Here is a 23,526-nt window from a genome sequence, read left to right as displayed (position 1 = left end):
GCTAATGTACCATAGCATCAGCCATCATGATCACAGCAACCACAACCGTTGGGTTTCAATGATCCTCTTGCCTCAGCCTCCCCAGTAGTTGGGACTATAGGTGCCCGCCACAACACTTGGCTAATTTTCCTATTTTTCTTAACAACTTAAAACTGGTAATTCTTTTGTGTAACTGAAATACAACAATTATTTAGAAAAATATTTTGATCTTATTTAATAACCTTTTCTGACCAAAAGAGGATTTTATTTACGTATTCATTTATTTTGTGATTTTTGTTGGTTCACCTCTTCGAGGAAACTTTGGATTCTTCTTGTGAGATTATATGGTAAGTGTATTTATAGTTTAACCTTTTTCTAGGTATTCTTTATTCATCATCTTTATAATTTTAAGCTACTGAACACTTTACATTCTTGAAATAAACCGTATGCTCTTTCATTTGAACAGAACTCTTATTGTGAAAAAAGACAAACTGTTATATTTATGTTCTCACCTTCAGATTTTCAGGAAAAAAGGAAAGTATGATGTTTTAGCCCACTGGTTAAATTTTTCTTTCTATTCTAAACTATTATGTTGTCATCTGAATAACTGAGGGCTACCTTTAATGAGGTGTGTGTGCCTGGTTGTATTAGCTGCCTAACAGATGTCTGAGTGATTAAAACTCCCCTGAGCACCATAGATGTTGTATTTTCTTAAATCTCATTCTCTTTCTGACCTAGAAATTCACCCTATATTCTCACTTAATGCTTTATTTTTCCTTTTCGACTGTTAACTGGATGATCAAAGTAGTTTATAAATATCTTATTATCAAAGGTCATCTTCCTGGAGTTTGTTCAAAATTATTCCTTTTATCTTTATCTCCTTTAAAAAATTCCAGTGTCCATAAAACAAATGAGAATATTTAAAAATTCCAAATGCCACATTGGAATCAGGTGTTTTTTGGCCCACCTGGTATTTTGGTCACGGTCCCGGAATTGTTGCAGAAACAAAGTTGCACTATTGAAGAATAGAGACAAAATAATCTTCAGTGTCCCCATAGTATAGTCAGGACATGACTTGAAGGTGTCACTGAAAGATCCCCACCTCACACGTAGAGATGGCTTTTGGGAACGAATTTATCTGCTTCAGAAGAAGGAAAGGGTGGTTGACAGACTTAAACCTGTGGCTCCAGGCAGTCTAGGCACTCTAATTTGGGTTCTTAGAAAACTAAGCCAAGTCCTGTAGCTTTCAGAAACTCAGTATTTATACACAGATAAGGATTATAACAATCAAGTTGACATTCTAGTAATAAGAATTTCACCAAGTTTTACTTATGCCTTCAAATGTGTTATTGTTTAATCTCATCACGTGAGTCAAGTTGAATCACAGCCAGGCCTTATTTTTTGTCCTTCCAACATCAATTATGAGTAATTTTATTAAGTTTTCTTTCCGGCATTTATAGACTATCCTCAACGAACATTGGAAATGGTTTTGAGGTGGTATTACAATGCTGCCTTCACTATGAGAATACAGAGTAAAGCAAGGCACCATTTCCTCTCAGTTACAATAAAATCTATGAAGTACGTTGATACTGGTGTTTATAAAGAAGGAGTTGTAGAACTTACGTGTTGCACCACTTTCATTTTACCTCGGAGGCAAAGAAAAATTTCAAAACAGTATAGTTTTTTCTTAATCCTCCTTTTCATATCCAATTACCACACATCTGTAATTATGCATTTTTTAAAGGCCAGACAGTAAAATTTTCTGGGTACCTAAAGTGGAAAGATAGGAAAAGATAGCTAAGATTTCATGCTATAATTATGTTCTTTCAAACTACTATTGTAAAATATACACATTCCTCCATCTAGTGTTCCTCATTATATAAAGTTTTCTCAAAAGAGTTAATTTATTGATCATTTAATCTCTATATAAAATTATGGCAGGGATAAAGAGATAAGTATCTTGTAGGAAAAAAATCGACTTGAATCTTAATTTCTAAAATAATTACTCAGAAACATATATAATGGCCTTTTTAGTCTAAAAAATATATGACCCATTTTACCATTGTTTGTAAAATGCAGCATTAAGGGTTAAGTTTCATATGCAAATCGAGTAAAGACAGAATAAAAATAGCAGGTAATACCGAATATTGATTTGATATTTGTCACAATATGTACCTGTAGAAACGTAGTAAAACAATGTTGCCATTTGCCTGCACCCCCACGTATAACAGATGGAAAATTAAGCTTATTTCTTAGGCCCTAAAGAACAAATATTTCAAGACATTTAAATTATGATTGAACAGCGTTTAGCCTTAAAGCGTTTGTTGAAATAATTTCTTCAACTATGATGAGGCTGCAGCAAAGTGAAATTGATAGACTCACCCCAAGATGGAGAAGAAAAGAGGCATGGACTTGGACCTGACTACCCACGTTTTAAGGATTGTATATTCCGTCATTTTGATTCCTTTCCGTTTCTTCACAGTGTTCATAAAATTCTCCCTTTTAGGGAAAACTGTGACAAGAAATAAGCCATTGTTTGTAATCATACACTTCTAAGTTTAGCCTTATTTTTATATTTCATTTGGGTAAAGATGAAATGATCATAAGTAAAATTAGTTATAATTTACATCTTTCAGCCATGAGCTGCCTTCTCCCATACATATTTCTCAGACATTTCTATACCAGTCAAAAAAAACCTAGAAGTTTAAATATACCCCATTCCTAAATAGTTGGAATAAAAGAACTTCAGATTAGGTGACTGAATTTGAGATAATAAAAAAATTATTTCTAAAAGTATTGTACTGCATAATGAATAAGTTAATAAATAGAAATCTTCAGAGGTCTCATATCAAAAATATCTGAATTATGACTACCAAAATATCTGAATTATGACAACCAAAATATCTGAATTATGGCTATCTCCTTTGGAATTTTTATATGTGTTTCCATAGATAAACTACAGAGTGCGCAATAATTAAGTAATGCAAATGTGGTTCACAATTCTGATAAAAAGGTAGAAGAAAAGATGCATTTTACTATATAAATGTACTAAGATATTTCTTTTGTAAGAATATGGAATGTAAAATATATTGAATTATGAAATATCTGAATTATTATTATCCAGCGTTTAAAATTTCACCATGAATCTGCTAATCCCACCTTGTATTTTCTAACTATCATTTTTCCAGCTTGGAAATTGTTTATTTGCTTAGTTGTCAGTAATTTTATCACCTTATGTTATACATTCTTCTGCACACATTTTGCTCTGTTATACATTCTTCTGCACGCATTTTTGCTCACGTGTATTTCCACATAACTAGAAAATACTTTATTGCATTTAAAACACTAAATTAACACCCAGTCATGTCTTATACCACCATTTTATTGAAACTAAGTTAGCTTAAAAGCTGATATATGTGTATGCATCTGAGTGCATACCTCTCTATTAGTCCTGCCATTGATCCACTCGCCTATAAATCAGAAAACAGGTGGTATAATTATGAGAATCATGAATAACATTTAGTATTTATTTATGCAGGAAAGAAGCTTTATATTTTACTTAAGTGATGAATACCTCAGCAGCCTAATTGCAACGTAACATATGTAAATAACATTTGTGGAGTTGTGCAGTGCACAACCTGAGCAACCATACAAAGGCACAAAAAACAATAAAAAAACTATATTATGTAAATTCAGTGCATATGTATTCATTCCAATTTTTTCTTTAAAAATGCTAGGATTCACTTTGCTAACCCTTTTGGGATTTTTTAGACATCCCTATTACTACAGTAAAAACTAATACTAATTGGACACTTACAGGGTGTTTGGCATTATTCTGAGCATCTATAATTGATTCTCTCATTCCTCACAATAATACCATGAAGCAAATATTATTGTCCTTATTTTACAAAAAAGGAAATTGAGGTACAGAGAGGCTAAGCAGGCAAGGTCAAACATCTGGTAAGTGGTAAGTATCCTGAGCCTCTTCAGATTGCCTTTGCAAATGGAGATCACAGGGTTCTCATCCTTGGCTCTTTTCCTCAAATTTTCTTATTTATCTGGATATTCTTAAGCAGTCCATGGTTCTACTATTGCCTGTATGTGAGTGGGATGTTCAATGAATGAATGAATGGTGAATGACATAATGAAATCTGTCTTTAATAATAACATTTTCTCTGAGCTACAGTCATATGCAAATACCTGAGGATCTGGGTTTTACCTGCATGTCTCAACAATTACTTTAAATTGAGACACGGTGGCTCACACCTGTAATCCTAGCACTTTGGGAGACCAAGGCAGGTGGATTGCTTGAGCTCAGAAGTTTGAGACCAGCCTGAGCAAAAGCAAGACCTCATCTTTACATTTAAAAAAAAATAATAATAGCCAGGTGTTGTGGCGGGCGCCTGTAGTCTCAGCTACTCGGGAGGCCGAGGCAAAAGAATCACTTAGCCTAAGAGTTTGAGGTTGCTGTGAGCTGTGATGCCACAACACTGTACCTAGGGCAATATAGTGAGACTCTGTCAGAAAGGAAGGGAGGGAGGGAGGAAGAGAGAGAGAGAGAGGAAAGAAGGAAGGGAGGGAGGGACGGTGGGAGGAAGGACTAGCTGGTTTGTGGCAAGTGCTTGTAGTCCCTGTAGTCACAGCTACTTGGCAGGTTGAGGTTTAAATAATCACTTGAGCCCACAAATATGAGGTTGCTGTGAACTATGATGCCACAGTACTCTACCCAGGGTAATAGAGTGAAGTTCTGTCTCAAAAAAACAATAACAACAAAAAAACCTGAACTGTTTGGGTTCTGAATTTATTATCCACACCATGAGCACCAACACCTCTGGTCTCTATGTCATTTTGTTTTTTATTTGCAAATGTTCATATGTTCACTGAATTTATTTGAAAATATTTTCCTTTCTTTTTTTTAGTGTTGGGGATTCATTGAAGGTACAAAGAACCAGGTTACATTGATTGCATTTGTTAGGTAAAGTCCCTCTTTATAATTGTGTCCCATTGTGTATAGGTTAAAAAAAAAATCTTAAAAAAAACATCAGGCTCTGTGCAAACTCTTAAAGTTACATTTTCCCTTTATGAATGGCCTTGCTTTTTGTATCTATGAATGGCAGCACAGGAAGTCTGGCAAGCAGAAGAAGGAAGAAGACTTAACAATTGGTTTGCTACCCCTGTCAGCCTCATCCTAGCTGCGGCTGCTTCCAGCATCCAGCTTCTCTTTGTTTTTTTTTGTTTTTTTTTGTTTGTTTTTTATTAAATCATAGCTGTGTACATTGATATGATCATGGGGCATCATACACTAGTTTCATAGACCGTTTGACACATTTTTATCAGAATGGTTAACATAGCCTTCCTGGCATTTTCTTAATTATTGTGCTAAGACATTTACATTCCACATTTACTAAGTTTCGCATATAACCTTGTAAGATGCACCAGCTTCTCTTTGCACGACAATAGCAGCAGCTGCCAGGAGTACTCAGGGTCAGAGCCCCAAGACCACAGAGCCCTCCTCTGAGCTCTCAGGCTCTGATAACAGACACTTATTTCCTTTGTTTCCCTCAGCCCTAGGGTAGTTGCTGCTTTCTTCAATTACATTCTTTTATTATTCTTAAGTTTTTATTGAGGTAAAACATACACATGTCATTTGTCATCTTTACTGTGTTTAAGTTTGCAGAGCAGAGGTAATAAATTCCGTTGTATTCTTTGTTCCTCTCCATTTCTCCTCCCCTTCCCCAGACTCTGGTAGCCACCAATATAGTCTCTATTTTCATGAGGTCCACTTTTTTTTTAGTTCCTAAATATGAGACAGAATATATAATATTTGCTTTTCTATAGTTGGCTTCTTTCACTTAACACAATTGCCTCCAGTTCCATCTAAATGACAATATTTCATTCATTTTTATGACCAATAATATTTTATTAGATATAGATGTCATATTTTCTTTAACCATTCATCCATGAATGGATGCTTAGGTTGATTCCCTGTTTTAGCTATTTTGAATAGTGCCCTGCAATATATTTATACTATATATAAAAATATATATTTGTACATATACATAAAATATATACATACATATTTATATATTATATATACAAATATATTTCTGTATATATAAGATATATGTTCCTTTTACTCTTCTTAATATTTTTCTTTGTCTATGAAGAGATTCATTTTTCCATTTTTCTCTACTCTCTGCCTCTTTTTTCCTTGCTTTCTTTTCTTTTATCTCCACAAAACAGAAAAGAACAAAAAAAAATTCTGAAATAAAGAAGTGTACAGATAATTCCTTATAAACATTAAAAAATATATATGATATATATTTATACCATATATAAAATATATGGTAATAACTCATCTAAGGCAAATCAATGAAAACTTATATGAAAGAGGGTAAATTACTCTTGTGTTAAATATGTAGCAGTTTTTTAACTGATACTCCACGTGGGGGTCTGGGTGAAAAGAGACCAAAATACAAATGTAAATACAAAATACAAATATATTTCTGTGTATGTATACTTTATATATACATATATATACAAATATATTTCTATATTTATATACATGCATGTATAGATTGATGTATATGTATATTCTGTATATGTAATTTTGTGTGTCTAATATTGTAAACGTTTTATTCATATGGTTTTACATATAATTTTAATATACTGGATTGAAATGTCTTATCTATATGATTATTTCATCAATAATCTCACTTTAAGAATTCCCTAACCCTATTAAAAATTTTTGCCGTCACCCCTTAAGAAATAGGAAGGTATGAAAGGTATGAAAAATACTGCTGTTACTGAAAATACGTTTTTTCGGTTATGCTGTTTTAAATGTATTTGTTACTCTCTTTTTCTTTCACATTTAAATAACTCATCTAAGGCAAATCAATGAAAACTTATATGCAAGTAGATAAGTTACTTTTGTGTCAAATATATAACCGTTTTTTAACCAATACTCCAGGTGGGGGTTGGGGTGAAAAGAGACCAAAATACAAATGTAAACAATGACTTAAATTTAGTGTGGAGTGTAATTATGTTACCTGATTATGGCAGGTTTATCTGGCTAAATGCAGCCTTGTGATTAATAAAATGACCATAAGTTCTGTGATTAGACAATGATGAAATAAATCTTTTATCTCTCTCTTCAGAACATTCTGAAAATATATCTATATGTTTTGGTAGATAATTCTGCTGGTAGCATGCCTGATGTGCCATTTTTGCTGCTTTGGGCAGCATGATACAACCAAACAACATGAAAAGTTCAATAAAGGAAAACTCTCCATCTGTTCCATGCTCTTTAACTTTTTACCTCATGGTGTTGGCATGATTCCCAGCTCTCTGCAGTTATTCATATAATAATTCTATTGAGCTGTGGATAAAAGACATTGGCGAGCTTTCTAAACAAACAAAGGAAAGTAAGATGCCTTCCCACAATCAAAAGAGCAAAATTAGTTTTCTGTTCAACTGTGCTGATACAATTTCCACATCTTAATTACTATAAATAAAGGTAGTAACTTTAAAGTTTTGTTTTTTACCATTAGGGTTTTGAAAATGTTCAATGAATGTGTTTCATGTAGTCAGAACATATGGCAAATTTTAATAATTCTCAGTATAGTTAAATGCAGGTGTTTCAGATAATTTCCTGGAGATGCAAGCTACATTAAAATTGTTTTACATGATAAATACCACACAGTGAGACAAATGTTGAAAATATCTAAAAACAGCTATAGGTATTAAAAAATAATACTCTCAGAGAACAGTCCCTTGTTCAAAGTAGACTAAATAAAGAGATTATGGGTCCAATTGTGGAAAAAAAGAGCGCTATGGCTATAAAAACGCCTAGAGGGCAGACAGCCAAGTCTTGTATATCTACATTTTTCTGAAGCACCTGGATTGGTACTTCGTACACAAAAGCATTTTGTCTTAATGACTGACTAATCCAGTGATTGCTATTTTTAACTTACAGGTTTCTACAGATGAAAGGACTAAGTCTCTCCTTTATTCAATCAACAGGTGTTTTATTGATTGTTTTAAGTACTCTGTCATAAACTGAAGATTCGACATTGAACTATATAATTGTTGTGTATGATTCCATGACTTTACAATCTAATGGTGAAAATAGATATTAAAAAACCCAATTCAAACAATTTAAGAGAATCTAAAAAAATACTAATGCATTTACCAATATCCCTGAATGAATGTATGTATATTCATTGGTAAACGTCTATGTACACACATACACACATGCATATATACACACACATAACATGTACATATATAGTGTTATATTTGCAACAAAAACTAAAATATGTAAGTGAAAAGGCAACATGGAAATTATTTACAAAACATATCAAATAATCAGTATCCACTATATAGGGAATACTTATTGGAATCATACCCAATTTTAGTAAAGAACAAACAACATAAAATAAATAACAAAAATATGGACAGCCATTTCTTAATAGAAGAATACAAAATACTCAATAGAACTGTTCCCTTATATTAATAATTTTAAAAGAACAAAAAGGAAGGCTTCAAAATATGGTATCCCCAGCTACTTAAAGGCTAAAAGTAATAGGATCATTGTAGCCCAGGCATTCAAGTCTACTGGGCAACATAGAAAGACCCCATACTTAAAATAATCATAATAATAACTTTAAGTTAAATAAAGTATATAATTTTTTAAATGAATGCTTAAATGAGGTCCTTTCTTATATTCCCTAGATTGGCAAAAATAAAGATGTTTGATTAACCCAGTGTTCGCAATCATGCGGATGTAGAAGGACCAGAATTTATTTAATTTACTGGTTGGGCTATAAATTAAAACAAACCATATGAAAAAAATAGTATTATACTATAAAGTAGAAGGTATATAGTAGCTAACACATTCTTTCAATTCTAGGTTTATATGTAACAGAATTTCTCACATATTAAATACACTGTTAGTAAGTCTAGTTTCTGGCAAACTCTCAGGAGGGTCATCTAATCCCCAAGCACAAAATATTACCATGTGGAGCCTGAAATAACTGACAGCATTGTTTATAATATCAAGGATGTTGTACATAACACAAATAATCCATTGACAAGATCAGGAATAAATAAATGATGGTATATTCACACAATGTAATATTATATATAAGTGGAAACCTGAATAGTATTATATAGACAAAAAAGTCTTATGTTAAATGAAGAAAATAACTCATACATATACATGTCCAAATTGTGATACATTTTTCATAAAGCCTCCAAATAAAATGTATACTGTTTAGGCATGCTTATATATTCTAAAACTATAAAAAAAAGAGTAAAATTAATCAAAAAGTTGAAGTAGTCATTGAGAAGTAAGAATGGAAAAAAATCACCCAAGTGGAGTCAATGTTGTTGATAGTATTCTAGTGATTTTATTAGGTAGTAGGTTAATAGGTGGTTGCTTCATTAGTCTGTTTCAAAAACTGCATACATAATATTGCATGTAAAAGATATTAATGCAAAACATTTGTTAAAGCCTGAATAAACAGTTTGGGGGAGGGGGGACACATGAAATTTGAGTTTTCTCAAAAACATGCAAGTATTTTCATGAGATAGACAATTAGATATAGAAGGTCTGAGAAGTATCAATCATTGTGATAGAGAATAAACCATCACCAATCAAAAAAAAAAACATGAGAATTGCTTAAGAAGGAGAGAACTACATAGACGATTCTTGCAATGAGATACCAGAGAAATAAATACCTAATCTGAAAACTTACCTTTTTAAAAAAGATGTAGTAATAGATGCAGAATTCAGATTGAGGTGACTCAAAAGTAAATGGTGAATGTATTGGAACATTCTGAACAAACTTCCACTATAAACTCCTAAAAGATTAAAATTTGGAAAATGTGACTTTCTACGTATTGCTAAACGGGAAAAAAAATAAGGAAAACACTGTGTCTGTGAACTGAGCAAAAGCCTGGATTCAGTGAGGTGAGCTAGCTGTCCTACCACCGCTTCAGAGCCCCGATGGCCTTGAGTTTTAGCTTACTGGCTATCTCAAAAGAGGAAAAAATGCCCCAGTCCCACACGGGAAATGGAATTTTAAGACAGATGCTGACAAAAACTTGGACTTTAAAAGTCTATACTCTTGGGCAGTGCCTGTGGCACAGTGGGTATGGTGCCGGCCCCATATACCGAGGGTGGCAGGTTCAAACCCAGCCCTGGCCAGCTAACACAGCAGTGACAACTGCAACAAAAAATAGCTGGGCATTGTGGCGGGCGCCTATAGTCCCAGCTACTCTGCTGAAGCAAGAGAATTGCCTAAGCCCAGGAGTTGGAGGTTACTGTGAGCTGTGACGCCACAGCACTCTACCAAGGGTGATAAAGTAAGACTCTGTCTCTACCAAAAAAAAAAAAGTCTATACTCTTCATGAAAGATTAGACCACAGAAATACCTGCTCTGTAATGAGAGAAAAAAATAAACAAACAAAAAAACCCCCACAAAATTGAGTTTCTTGAATTTGGCTCTGAGTAGAGAGATCGCTCTCCCACTCTCTGAGAAGATAAATGTACGTTTGTGTGTGTGTATATATATATATACACACACACACATATGGTTACAATTTGTAAGATAAAGCCCCTGAAGGTTGTGGCTTGACCTCACAGTACCAGCCTAACCCCCTCATCCTCAAATTTTTCCTAAAGGAGCAAATTTATATTAAAACGTTAAAACCAATCTGGGTTTATAATGGCTCCCAGTTACTTAGCAAAAGCTAATGCAAATCCTCTCTCATGGAATATACCTTAAACACAGACCTTGAAACATTCCCATATATATAATTCCAAAAATTAGGAACTCTTAATAAGACAGAAAAAGCACATGCACACAGAAAGGCACAATGAGCAAGAGCTAGCAGAATGAAAAAACACAGATCGAGAGCAACAATTCAGTCAGAAATCAGAACTATGGAACACAGGACATAGACAATGTTATTGAAAGTAGATTAAGAAATGAAACCATAAAATAGATAAAAATATAAAAAGAACAAGAAATTTTTTTTCTAGAAGAAAAACTTATTAGGTGGGTTAAACTAAAAATTTACAGATTATTATCTAAATAGTATCCATCTAATACAGTTCTTAAAAAGTGTTCTATAAATATTTCGGGATCTTTTAGACACTTTCGAGGCATCCATGAGATCAAAATTGTTTTCATAATATTATTAAGGAGTAGGACGGCAGCCCCATATGCCAGAGGTGGCGGGTTCAAACACAGCCCCGGCCAAAAAAATATATATATATTATTAGGGAGTTCGCAGCTTTCCCACTATGTTGAAATTTGCAAAAACAATGCTGTGTAAAAATGTTGGCATCTTTGAAAGGTTATACTACTAACTAATTTTTATCATCACATATTTGCAATTAAAATACAAAATAATTAAAAGACCAAATCATATTTTAAAACAGTGTGAAAAAAGAGTAAATTATAATCATCATCATTTATAACCCACACTCTTGGCTATATACCTTTTTGGTGCTCTCTGTAATTGCATGGGTGTAGGTATTATATAAAACAGTGTGCTGCATATGGAACTTTAATAGTTATTTCAACAAAAAAATAGATTGTATGATGGTTTGAATTTAGCTAGTCCAGCTACATACTCACGGAGCACAACATTTTTGTTGAAATACTAATTGACAAGCAAACCATGGTTATTCAGACTTTGGTACTTGACAAATACTATCTTGAAAATGAACAATGTGAGCCTGTCATAAAAACAGCTGACAGTATTTGTTGCCAATAATGAAAGTAGGCCTTGGAGTGAAAATTAGAATTTTTTGTAACTTGTCTCCGCCACCACAAACTTGACAGCTTCTTAATTCTAAAAAACTTGTCTAATGAGATCAATGGTGATAGTAACAAAGGTTATTGTTTGATTTGCATAATAAAATATGTCAACATTCAGAAAATTTGAATACCTCAGTAAATCAATATTTTCTAACTGGCCAACTCATAACATTGCTTTGGTAAAGTATATATTTATATTGTAAGATAAACTGATGGATTTTAATGTAACAGTATGAAAAGTTCACTGATATGGTTCCATATTTCACATTGGGATTATCCCTTAAGACACTGTCACTTGCCAAATTTTAGTGTAATAGAAAAAAATATGTCTAGTTATCTGAAAATGTTATTAAAATCACTCTCTCTTTTCTAGCTACATATTTGTATGAACTTTGATTTTCTTTACATACTCAACCAAAATGACATATAGCAAAAGTTTGATAGTAGGAGATTTGAAAAAACAGCTGTCTTCTATTAAGGTAAATGTTAAAGGGATTTGTAAAAATTCCATTCTTTGCAGTGTAATTCTTCTGTTTTGAAAATATTTAATAAAATAGAAGCATTATAACAGCATTTTCATTTATCTTAATACGTAATAGGTTTACTGTTGATATTCTAAAATTAATTATTATAAGTTAATTAATAAATAGCTCAACAATTTCTTTAATTTTTAATAGAGTCCTTATTGATAGATATTCATATGGATATGTAAAAACCTTTAGGGATCTCCAAAAAGGTTTTTAAACCAAATGTTTAAGCATATGGATAGATACACAAATAGCTACAAATACAAATATATAAGAACAAGAGGGGAGAACGTGGGGTGGGGGGCTTGAACAAGAAAAAAAGACATATAGTACATGATAAAATAAGAATAACTAATGCATATTTCAACAGCTTACAGAAATTTTTTTTAGAGACCTCGGTGCTGCTCAGCTTACAGAAAATTATTAGGAGTGAATAATGGAAAAGAGGGTTAGCAAACTTATAAAATAGGTTGTCAGACACAAAGATCTTCCAGAGTTAAACACACATAAAATTTCAAAAACAGAAAATGTAATGGATCTCAATCAAAACAAATAAAAACTGATTAATAGTTAAGGCACATTGTGATGAAATACAGGTAAAATATGAAAGATAAACTGATTATTTAACATTAATTTTACTAAGAAAAAATTAACTAAAGGGACATATTTAAGATTGACCACAGAATTCACAAAGCAAAAAGTGAAGCCAAGATGTTTATCAAAAATAACATGCCCTCTGAAGTTAAATTATTTAACTCACATTCAAGTATTAGAGTAAAATTTAAGTTACTTAAATTTTAGTTTATTTAAAGAACAAAAACAGAGTATACCATCATAAAAATCTCAATAATTTTACTTTATTAAGAAAAGAATATATTCTAGATGGAAGGTCTGAGAAACAAGGTGCTGAATAAAATAAATCAAAATGGACATGTCAGTAGATTTAAAAATATTTTACAGGGTACTGTAAACCTGTAAAAATATTGTTCAATATGTGGGTTTAAAAACATAGAATGGGCAGCGCCTGTGGCTCAGTGAGTAGGGCGCCGGCCCCATATACTGAGGGTGGCGGGTTCAAACCCAGCCCCGGCCAAACTGCAACAAAGAAAATAGCCGGGCGTTGTGGCGGGCACCTGTAGTCCCAGCTGCTCGAGAGGCTGAGGCAGGAGAATCGGGTAAACCCAAGAGTTAGAGGTTGCTGTGAGCCGTGTGACGCCATGGCACTCTACCCAAGGGTGGTACAGTGAGACTCCGTCTCTACAAAAAAAAAAAAAAATCTCTTTAAAAACATAGAATGAAACTAAAATGTTACTGAATTACAAACAATAACTGGGACAGTGAAGTTTGGAGAGAGAGATCAAGTGTTGTGCTGTGTTGACGGTATTAAAGATATTGAAATTTCTAATATTATGGCTTTAAAATATACATATGTAAAAATTCATAGAACTATAAAGTTGATTTGAAAAATATACCCCATAACGATGTCTCGGCCAATGAGAGATCATGTTTATGATGGGGATCCCCTCAGTTTATAATGCAGCTGAAAGGTTCCTGTTGCCCTGTGGTATTGCATCATCCTAACCTCACGGTGCAACACATTACTTACATGTTTGGGGCAAGGCTAGTGTAAACAAACCTACTCTCCACCAGTTGTAAGCAAAGTATAGAACATACAATAATGGACAGTGCATAATACTTGATAATGATAAGCGATGACTATGTTGCTGGTTTATGTATTTATTCTACTTTGTTGTTTATTGTAAGGTGTCCATCCTTTATTATGGGTGACTAGTACTCCATGGTACCCATATACTACAGTTTGTTAACCATTCTGCTGATGGGCACTTGGGTTGCTTCCACATCTTGGCAATTGTGAATTGAACTGCAATAAACATTCTGGTGTAAACGTCCTTGTGATAAAATGATTTTTGTTCTTCTGGGTAGATACCTAGTAATGGGATTGCAGATCAGATGAAAGGTTACTTTTAGTTCTTTAAGAATTCTTTAAGAATTCTCTCCATACTTCTTTTTATAGAGGTTCTATTAATTTGCAGTCCCACCAGCAGTGCAACAGGTTCCCTTTTCTCCAGATCTTCATCAGCAACTACAGCTTTGGGGCTAACATCACTGGGGTTAGGTGATGTCTTAGGGTGGCTTTAATTTGCATTTCTCTGATGATCAGGGATGATGAGCATTTTTTCATGTTTTGTGGTCATCCGTCTGTCATCTCTAGAGAAGGTTCTGTTCAAGTCTCTTGCCCATTTATAAATGGGGTTGTTTGCTCTTTTCTTGTTGATTAATTTGAGTTTCCAGTAGATTTTAGATATCAACCGTTTGTCAGATTCATAGCATGCAGTTTCTTTTCACATTCTGAAAGCTGTGTGTTTGTTTACATTGTGGTATCCTTAGCTGTGCAGAAGCTTTTAGCTTAATTTGTCCCATTTATTTATTTTTGGTGTTGCTGCAACTGCCAAGTGGGCTATCCTCATAAAAGCTTTTTGCAGCCCAATATTGTCAAGCATTTTCCCCACACTCTTTTCTAGAATTTTTATTATTTCATGTCCTAATTTTAAATATATTTCCAATTTTTGTTAAGTAGTGAGAGGTGCAGATCCACTTTCAGTCTTCTACATGTGGCTAAACAGTTCTCCCAGCACCCTTTATTAAACAAAGATTCTTTTCCTCAGTGCATGATTTTGTTTGGTTTATTGAAGATCTGGTGGTGAGATGTGGTGGTGAGATGGGTTCATTTCTAGGTTCTCTATTCTATTCCATAGATTTATGTCTCTATTTTTGTGCCAGTGCCATACTGTTTCGATCACTATAGACTTGCAGCATAACCTGAAGTCTGGTAATATAAAGCCTCCAGATTTGTTTTTATTTCTTAAAATTACATTAGCTAATTCAGTTTTGTTTAATGACTCTATATGCAACAAAATGCCATTTTATCAAGTTCTTTAAAGTATGAAGTTGGTGCTTTGATGGAGATTGTATTAATTCTGTAGATTGCTTTGGAAGTATGCACATATTTAAAATGTTGACTCCTCCCAGCCACAAGCCTGGTAAGTTTTCCCATTTGTTAATGTCTTCTACTATTTCTTTTCTCAGGGTTTCATAGTTCTCTTTATGGAGATCCTTAACATCCATTGTTAGATGTATTTCATTTTCTTTGGAGCTACTATGAAAGGTATTGTGGGGTGGCGCCTGTAGCTCAAAGTGGTAGGGCACCAGTCCCATATGCCGGAGGTGGCAGGTTCAAACCCAGCCCCGGCCAAAACCCACAAAAAAAAAAGGTATTGTGTCTTTGATTTTATACATGAAGTACTTAATTTTAATACATTTTCCCCCTTTTTAAAAAGAAGATGAGTACAAGTCATGTTGAACATCTCTTGTAATTGCAGAAGTCAAATGTGACTTGTACATTACAAATTTCTTTCAGATTTTTCCTTTATTAAAATGTCTATCCTTTTTCTTTGGCACTTACTGTGAGTGTATGTTTGTGTGTGTGTATGTTGTTTTCTTGGTACGATCATGAAAGTAATTTTTATTTTAATTTCCAATTGTTAATGATAATAATTACAAATGAACTTGATTATTTATTTATTTTTAGCAGTTTTGGGCCAGCGCTGGGTTTGAAACTACCACCTCTGGCATTTGGGTGTAGTGCCCTACTCCTTTGAGCCACAGGTGCCACCCTGAAATTGATTATTTTTATATCTAACTTACATTCTATACCTGTGGTGAACTCACTTATTCATGTTAATAATCATTTTATAGATTTTTTTCTGATTTTTTATATTGACAGTAGTATTGCCAGCCACATAGACAATTTTAATTTTTTAAAAAATTTGTATGTATTATATTCATTTTTCTTTCACTGCTGAGCTGATTCCAACTTTCAGTACAGCGTTGAATAAGATTTTGATAGAAAGTATCTTTTTTTTAATTTTAAGCAGAAACTATTCAGTACTTTTGTTTTAAATTACGTATAATGCTGTCTTTAAAAGATTGGTAGATACTTTTAAACAGGTTAAGTTCTATTAATTCATAGATGGCTTTCAATTTTTATCATAGATACTAATTGAATTTCTATAATGTGTTTTTACATTATTATTAGAACTTATTACACATTATTATAACTCATAAAATAAAGTGTGAAATACTTTTTCTATTTCTTGAAGTTGTGTAGCACAGGTATCATTTTTCTATAAAGATAAATGATAAATTATCTTTAAAGATAAACTGTTTTAAAGGTCATATGATTTTCTTTTTAATATGTTTCACTATGAAATGAACTAATTTTCAAATGTTGATCCTATCTTGTATTCCCTGAAATAAATTCAAATTGATCATCATGTTGAATATTTTTATAAATTTCTGTACTTTCTTTGCTAATATTTTAAGATAATTATGTTCATATTCATAATTCATGTTGGTTCACAATTTTATTTTCTTATAATTTCCTGGTCGAGATTTGTTATGTAGAACTCATAAAACAAAGTGAAAAATACTTTCTCTTTTTCTATTTCTTGAGTTTGTATAGCACATGTATTATTTTTCCTATAAGGATAAATAATAAATATAATAAAGTTGCTTATTAATTTCTTCATATTTGGAGATTTTTCCAATATATTTCTATCACTGATTTCTACTTTAAGTCTGTAAAATTCAGAGAACATACAAGATTTTAATTATGTTATTTGAGTGTATCGTATAGCCCAGAATATGATCTATTTTAGTGAATGTTCCATATCCATTTTAGTGCACACAGTTGGATTTGGTTACTGCTTGATGATATTTCATAAAGTCAAGTTGATTGATAGTGTTGTTCCTGTCTTAAATATCAAAGGTCAATAATTTTGCTTTAAAGGACCTAATAGTAAATATTTAAGTCTTACAGGCTATGTTGTCTCAATAACAGCCACTCATTTCTGCTGTAGTTATATGAAAACAACCATAGATATTATGGAATGAAGCGATGTTACTGAGATTCCTTAAAACTTTATTATAACCTCAATGTAATTTTGAGCGCCATTGACTTATGTTTGAAGAAGCTTTCTCAGAGTCCATATGAAGGGATGTTCCTTTAAGACCCTCCAAAGTGATTAGAAAGCTAATCATGTAGGAGGCAGGCCCTAAAAGGCAGAGTCTGGCTGTCTGTGGAATGTCCTGGAAGGGAAGTTGGAAGTGGAAAACAAGATAAGTTAATGTGCATCTCAGTTACATGTTTCACCTGTTTTCTCAGACAAACGGCTGAATAAGGTTTTGTGGTTGCTCTGTATGGTTTCTTTGTACTCTTATCATATAAACCATTGGCTGCCAATTAGTTTTATTATTACAATGTATATGTGCAGAACTTAGTGTTGTTAAGAGTATATAAGCCTGCAAGAAATAAAATTAAGGGCTGTATGCTTGAGTGAGCTGCATCCCTCTGCTTCTCCATAACATTCTGATTGCTGGTCCTATCTCTGGGACTCCGGCCAGGACTGTTTACTGCAACACTTTATCTATAAAATCTTGGCATTGGCTTGTTGATCATAGTCTTCTATCCTCTGTTTCATATTTTTTTGGTGTCTAGTCTGTAGTTCTATCGATTACTATTTGGAGCATTTATGTCTCCATCTATGGTTATACATTTGTATTTTCTCTTTCAGTTCCAACAGTTTTTGCCTCATGACTGTTAAAACTCTGTTGTTAGAGCATCCATATTTTAAGATTCTTATGTTTTCTCCATAAATTGATGCTGTCATTATAATCTTCTATTTATTTCTTATTTTTTTCTTAAATCTACTTTGTTCATAAGAAATATAGCAGTTGAAACTTCCTTTTTGACAATGTCTTCTTGTTATATCACTTTCCTTTTGCTTTAAACTTTCTGTCTTTATATTTTAAATGAATTCCTTATAAACCTCATGGCCTTTAAAAAAATTGAATCTGAAAATCTCTGTCACTTAATTTGGATGTTTAGATCATTTACATTTAATGTTATGATGATGAATTAAATCTCTCATCTGGAAAGTTGTCTTCTCTGTTTCAAATTTTTCTTCCACTGAGGTCTACTCACTATCCTCTAAGTAAGGAATCTGGCACATGGTCAAAAAAATAAATAAATAAAATTTTACATGATATTTTAGGCCCAATCTTAAGTAATTACAATGCCTTTACTTGGCATGACTCATGGGGTAAAGCTATCTTATTCATACTAGTCTTGGTGAACATTCAACTACAGCCTCCATAGGAAGCTGCTGTCAAAGACTCAAGACTCTCTGCTGGCCATGCTCTGCTGTGTTCCAAGCCCAGAGATTTCTACTTTGAGGTTTCCCTATTAGGGAAGCTTGAAAATACTTTTCTTCACTCTGAGTCAGTACTCAGTACTTTTCTATATCTAGCCCTTCTTCTTCACCCTCCTTTGGTGGTCCACTCCATAAAACGATAGGAAACTTGCCATTAACTTAATTTTAGACTCTTGTTTATACCTTGTAATAAGTGATTAGTGTCTTCACTATTACTTTCATTGTGTATTTAGGGCTTTAATTGGCTCCTTTCACACTTGCTAGCTCAGCATTCTCCAGATCAGCTGAGCCCCCAACTGTTAGTGCATTTGAATTACTCATATGTCTAGAGCTCCCCTTCTCCTACATCGTATCTCAGTTTACCTCAGATGAAAATCCTAGTGATTGTCATGCCAATTGTTTCAGGACTATCCATTATGCATTCACCATCAAAGATAAAACCCTCAGTGGTTGATTGCCTCCACAGCAAAATATCCAGAGAAATGAATATATGGATTAAAAGTAAAACTATCTCCCATGAATAGGGGGTTAATAAGCTGGTATATGTATATCATAGAATTCCATACAGCCATTAAAATATGGAGACTTTGTATCTTTTGTTTTTACCTGAAAGGATTTGGAGAACATCATAAGCATCTCAAGAATGGAAAATCAAGCATCCCATGTACTCAATACAAAATTAGCACATTAACAACTACAGGCCCACATGAGAGAAAAACACAAGAAGGTGAGTGGGGAGTGGAAAGGGTTTGTTGGATAAGTTTCCACCTAATGGGTACAGTGTACAGGTATATGGTTCACTTCCTGGGTAAAGGACTGAACTACAACTTTACCTTACAAGGACTTTGCCTTACAAATACAAGCAATGTAACCTAATTATAGATACCCTAATATTAATTCTAAGGAGGAAAAAAAAAACAAGAACAAAAAAGCAATAGCTCCCATTGATTTAAAGGAAAGTGTCTAGCAAAGGGTGAAGTTGCCAGCTTTTAGAATCCTATGTTTACATCAGTTGGAGGAAGGAAGCATTCATTGCCTTGTTGGAGGGACTCCCACAGTTTCTTCTATCAAGGGAAAAAACGCCTCCTTGCATTGAAAAGGGACTCAGTATCCTTTGAATCATGGTTAGCTTGTTCTACTTCCCTACCGGTTTCTGTGCACTAACACTCATGTCCTTTTGTATGTGAAAAAATACAAAACACTCTTCTTCCTCAATTTAACAATTAAATTTTACCTTAAATATCCTAAAAGGAAAATGAATTTCTCCTAACATATTTATCATCTCCAGTACATTAAATATAATTTTTATGCAAATAGCTTTGCCTTTTGGTAGATGGTCCTTCCTTGCATCTGGAATGCTTTTCTTTAGACTTTTTTTTTTTTTTTTTTGCATTTTTAAAATCCGAGGTCACTCTAGTATTCATAGAAAGTAAAATACTTGCCCAGAAGCCTTTCCTTTGCATACACATTTACATTGAAATTGTTCCTCTTCTCATATGTCTGAGAGTAATTCTGCCAACACCACTCATTATGTGGGGACGTGTATTACTACATACCCATTTGTTTGGATATATTTTATCGACACAATTTGATTGCATTTCTTGAAGCAAGGGGGCTGTGATTCAGATTACTTCTTATTCTGGGCTTTAAACTGTGTTTTCTAAGAGAGCATTATGGAAAGATTTCAAGAGAAGAACTAAGTCTATATAATTTTTTCCCTCATCTTATAGCATAGGCCCTGGCACATAGAAACATTCCATAAATATTTGCTGACTGAATAAATAAATCAATACTAAACTAAATTAATTTCTATAATCAGCATATATTCTACTGTGTCTGCCTGTGTGCCGTTGGGTGTTTGTGCAGATACACAAATTTGATAACTTCATTTTATCATTTGAAAATATTTTCTGAAACGGCAGGATATTTGTTCCCCTAAGTTTACTTAGTCTGCTTAAAATTACGATGAGAAAAGTAGTTCTTTTATTTCATTTATGAGCCACATAGTGATGAGCATTCTTGAATTTATTTCTGTGTTTATTAAAACCACAGACCTACAGATGAGTTTGAATCAGATCCAAAATTTATGGGTATTTAAAAGCACATGGATGCAGGCTGCAGATTGTGGGGAGTTCTAGAACCATGGGCACATGACAGCTAAAAAAATTAGTATACCAATTTGGGTGGAAAGAAGTGAACTATATCTTTGTTTGAACTGAGTTTACTGACTCTTATTTATGAAATAACCCTTGAGCTAAAATTCTTAAGAAAATATTGGTGAATGTCAACCAGTTTCATTTACTTCTTTTGTGTACATTTTTACAAGCCCTTAGGATTCCACATTATAGTCAGAATAATAAGCAGGTTTTTGTGAGGCTATACAAGAATAAAAGAGACTCAGCTGGCCTTGCCAACATAGCCCAAAGAGGAAGTACCTCAAGAGAATATCCCTTCATTTCTAAGAAGTTCTGCAGAACAGTCTCACAAGCCTCAGAGAGTTGTTCAATGTAAGAAAAACAAACATTTGAGTGCTTGTGCAGATTGACTCTGTCAAAATGTGCCCATTATTAACAGACACATTCTCTCTGGCGACCCAGATAAATTCACTTTTTGACAAGTGAATGACCACAGGGGGGACCCTGCCAACTCTACTGTGTGTCTCCCTCTAACTTTTACTTGATTCAGTCATTTCAAAGCCATTTTAGTTTAGTTTCACTGCCTTGACATTTGCATTTTTTTCTCTCCATTTTTTCATCCTTGCTAATATCTGATCACCTGCTTAGAGACCTTTTTAACTGCATTTTCATCCTCTTCTTTCTTATGTGCCCCATCTATATAGAAGGGAGAGGGGTGGGGCCTTGGTGTGTGTAACACCTTCTGGAGGCAAGACATGATTTGCAAGAGGGACTTTACCTAACAATTGCAATCAGTATAACCTGGCTTATTGTACCCTCAATGAATCCCCAACAATAAAAAAAAAAAAAATGGAAAAAAAAAAGAAAGATGTCTTACTGACTTTTCTCTAAGCTGCTGTCACAACATATTTTATTTCAATGGAGTAAAATTATACTAAAAGTGCAGTGAAAATATGGTTTGATATTTGATAATTGTTCTTTTTTTTAATAAGATGTTCTTCGTCCAACTTTTATCACATGCCCTAATCCAATGTGACCTGTGGCAAAACACTCTCTGCTGCTATTCATCTCAGCTGTGACTCCATTTGAACCAGCAACATTTGGCCCGACTGCTATAAAGAAAAGCTGCAGGGTAGCTCTTGATTCAAGTTAGCACTGGGAACAGAGCAGTAATCTATGAATCTTTACTCTCATGTCACAAATATTGTGCCTTCTCTCTTCTTATATGGTAGCAATTGCTAACTTTCTTCTCTGCCTTTAGTTTAAATTTCCAGAAAAATAGTATCTTATTTTCTAAGCTAATAATAAACTTAGGCTAAGTCAAATTTGTTTATGTTTGACCAAATCTCAGGCTTTTGACCTGTGTAAGTTGAGCTATAACAATAACACCGCTGGCATAATGTAACACGGTGGCCACTGTGCAAAAGTTGTATCTGGGCAATGCTATTGATCTGAGCCTGTGGGCATGGACAGAGCAGTCACTGACTGACATGTCAATTACTTTCAATTTCTTAATGCAATGAACATACAGCATCACCTTTATGCACATATTTGTAAAAGCATTTTGCCTAAAATCATTGAAATAGAGCACATCTAGTCATCAATATTTATTGATTACCTAATATGTGTTAGATTAATTTCATATACAAGAGAATAAGTTAGGACACAGAACTGCAGAAAATAAAAAAAAAGAAATCCTTACTCTCACGCTACTTATCAGAGCTAGAAAGACAATCAATTTACCTTTAAATTAACAAATGTATAATTAATGGGAATTGAGAAATGTTGGAGATGAGGTGAGAGATATAAGCACATCAAAGGTAATAAGGATCTTTATGTATCACAAAGTGTTTTAATTTTACTTTAATTACAATAGAAATCTATTTTCTGGAATTGCTAGCATTTCTGTAACCAAAGTGAAACTGTTGATCTCTGAAAAAAGAAAAGAAAAGAAAAAAGAAAGCCTTGGATTTTTTTTTTAATTCAAAGGTGTCCTGTGATTAGATTTATATTTTAAAATAGTCACTTTGGCTGCTCCTGGAGAAAAGAATCAATGGGATTGTGAACAGAGGCAGTGTGGGCCAGTTAAGAGGCAGCTGGCCGATTCAAACAACAAATGAGGATGTTTTGAGCTAAACTTGGAGCATCAAATCAGTAAAATAAGTTGGATTATGGCTTTTAACAGAAAAAGCAGGAAAACTTACTTTGGTTTTAGAACTGTATTTTATATCACAACTTTGAGAATTGTGTCCTGGGCAACTGAGAGGAGACTGATGTGACATTCTGAGATGGAGATTAATTATTAATAAATAAATAGATTTTTCTGAAGAGTTTCTAAGGATTTAACCCACTTTCTATTTTAGATATGTTAAATCTGTATGGCTATGTAACAGGCATCCAAAAAGAGATGTCAGGGAGGAAGTTGTGTTAAGATCAAAACATCCTGAAAAGAGCCAGAGAAGGGTTGAAGATTTGGGGGTCATACGTGCTTGATAGATTTTAAAGCTATTGTTGCCAATTTAGATAGGGTACAAAAGGCTAAAATTTTAATTTGGAGAAGAGACAGAGCAAAGGGCTAATAAAGGAAACTCAGAAAGCATGTCTCACGAAACAGGAAAAAAATACATTAATGTTATTTTATTAATACCTACAGCATGGCTCTCAAACTTGACGTGCATCAAAATCTAATGGAAAGCTTGTAAAGATAGATTATTGGTTCCCATACTTCATTCTCTTGACTCGGTAAATTTGACAGAAATCT

General features: G+C 33.4%; 1 long non-coding RNA gene across 1 annotated transcript in view; it reads left to right on the top strand.

Annotated features, from left to right (window-relative positions):
- Positions 1 to 23,526, top strand: part of LOC128560013 (uncharacterized) — a 57,979-nt gene that overhangs the window by 25,740 nt on the left and 8,713 nt on the right. The window contains exon 2 of the long non-coding RNA XR_008372861.1: positions 19,244 to 19,357. This is a non-coding gene — a long non-coding RNA (uncharacterized LOC128560013). The remainder of the gene's footprint in view (positions 1 to 19,243; positions 19,358 to 23,526) is intronic.

The sequence above is a fragment of the Nycticebus coucang genome, chromosome 11, assembly GCF_027406575.1.
Source record: "Nycticebus coucang isolate mNycCou1 chromosome 11, mNycCou1.pri, whole genome shotgun sequence".
NCBI lineage: Eukaryota > Metazoa > Chordata > Mammalia > Primates > Lorisidae > Nycticebus > Nycticebus coucang.
The sequence above is the reverse complement of the archived record's forward strand: the minus strand, read 5'-3'. Positions and strand labels throughout refer to the sequence as shown.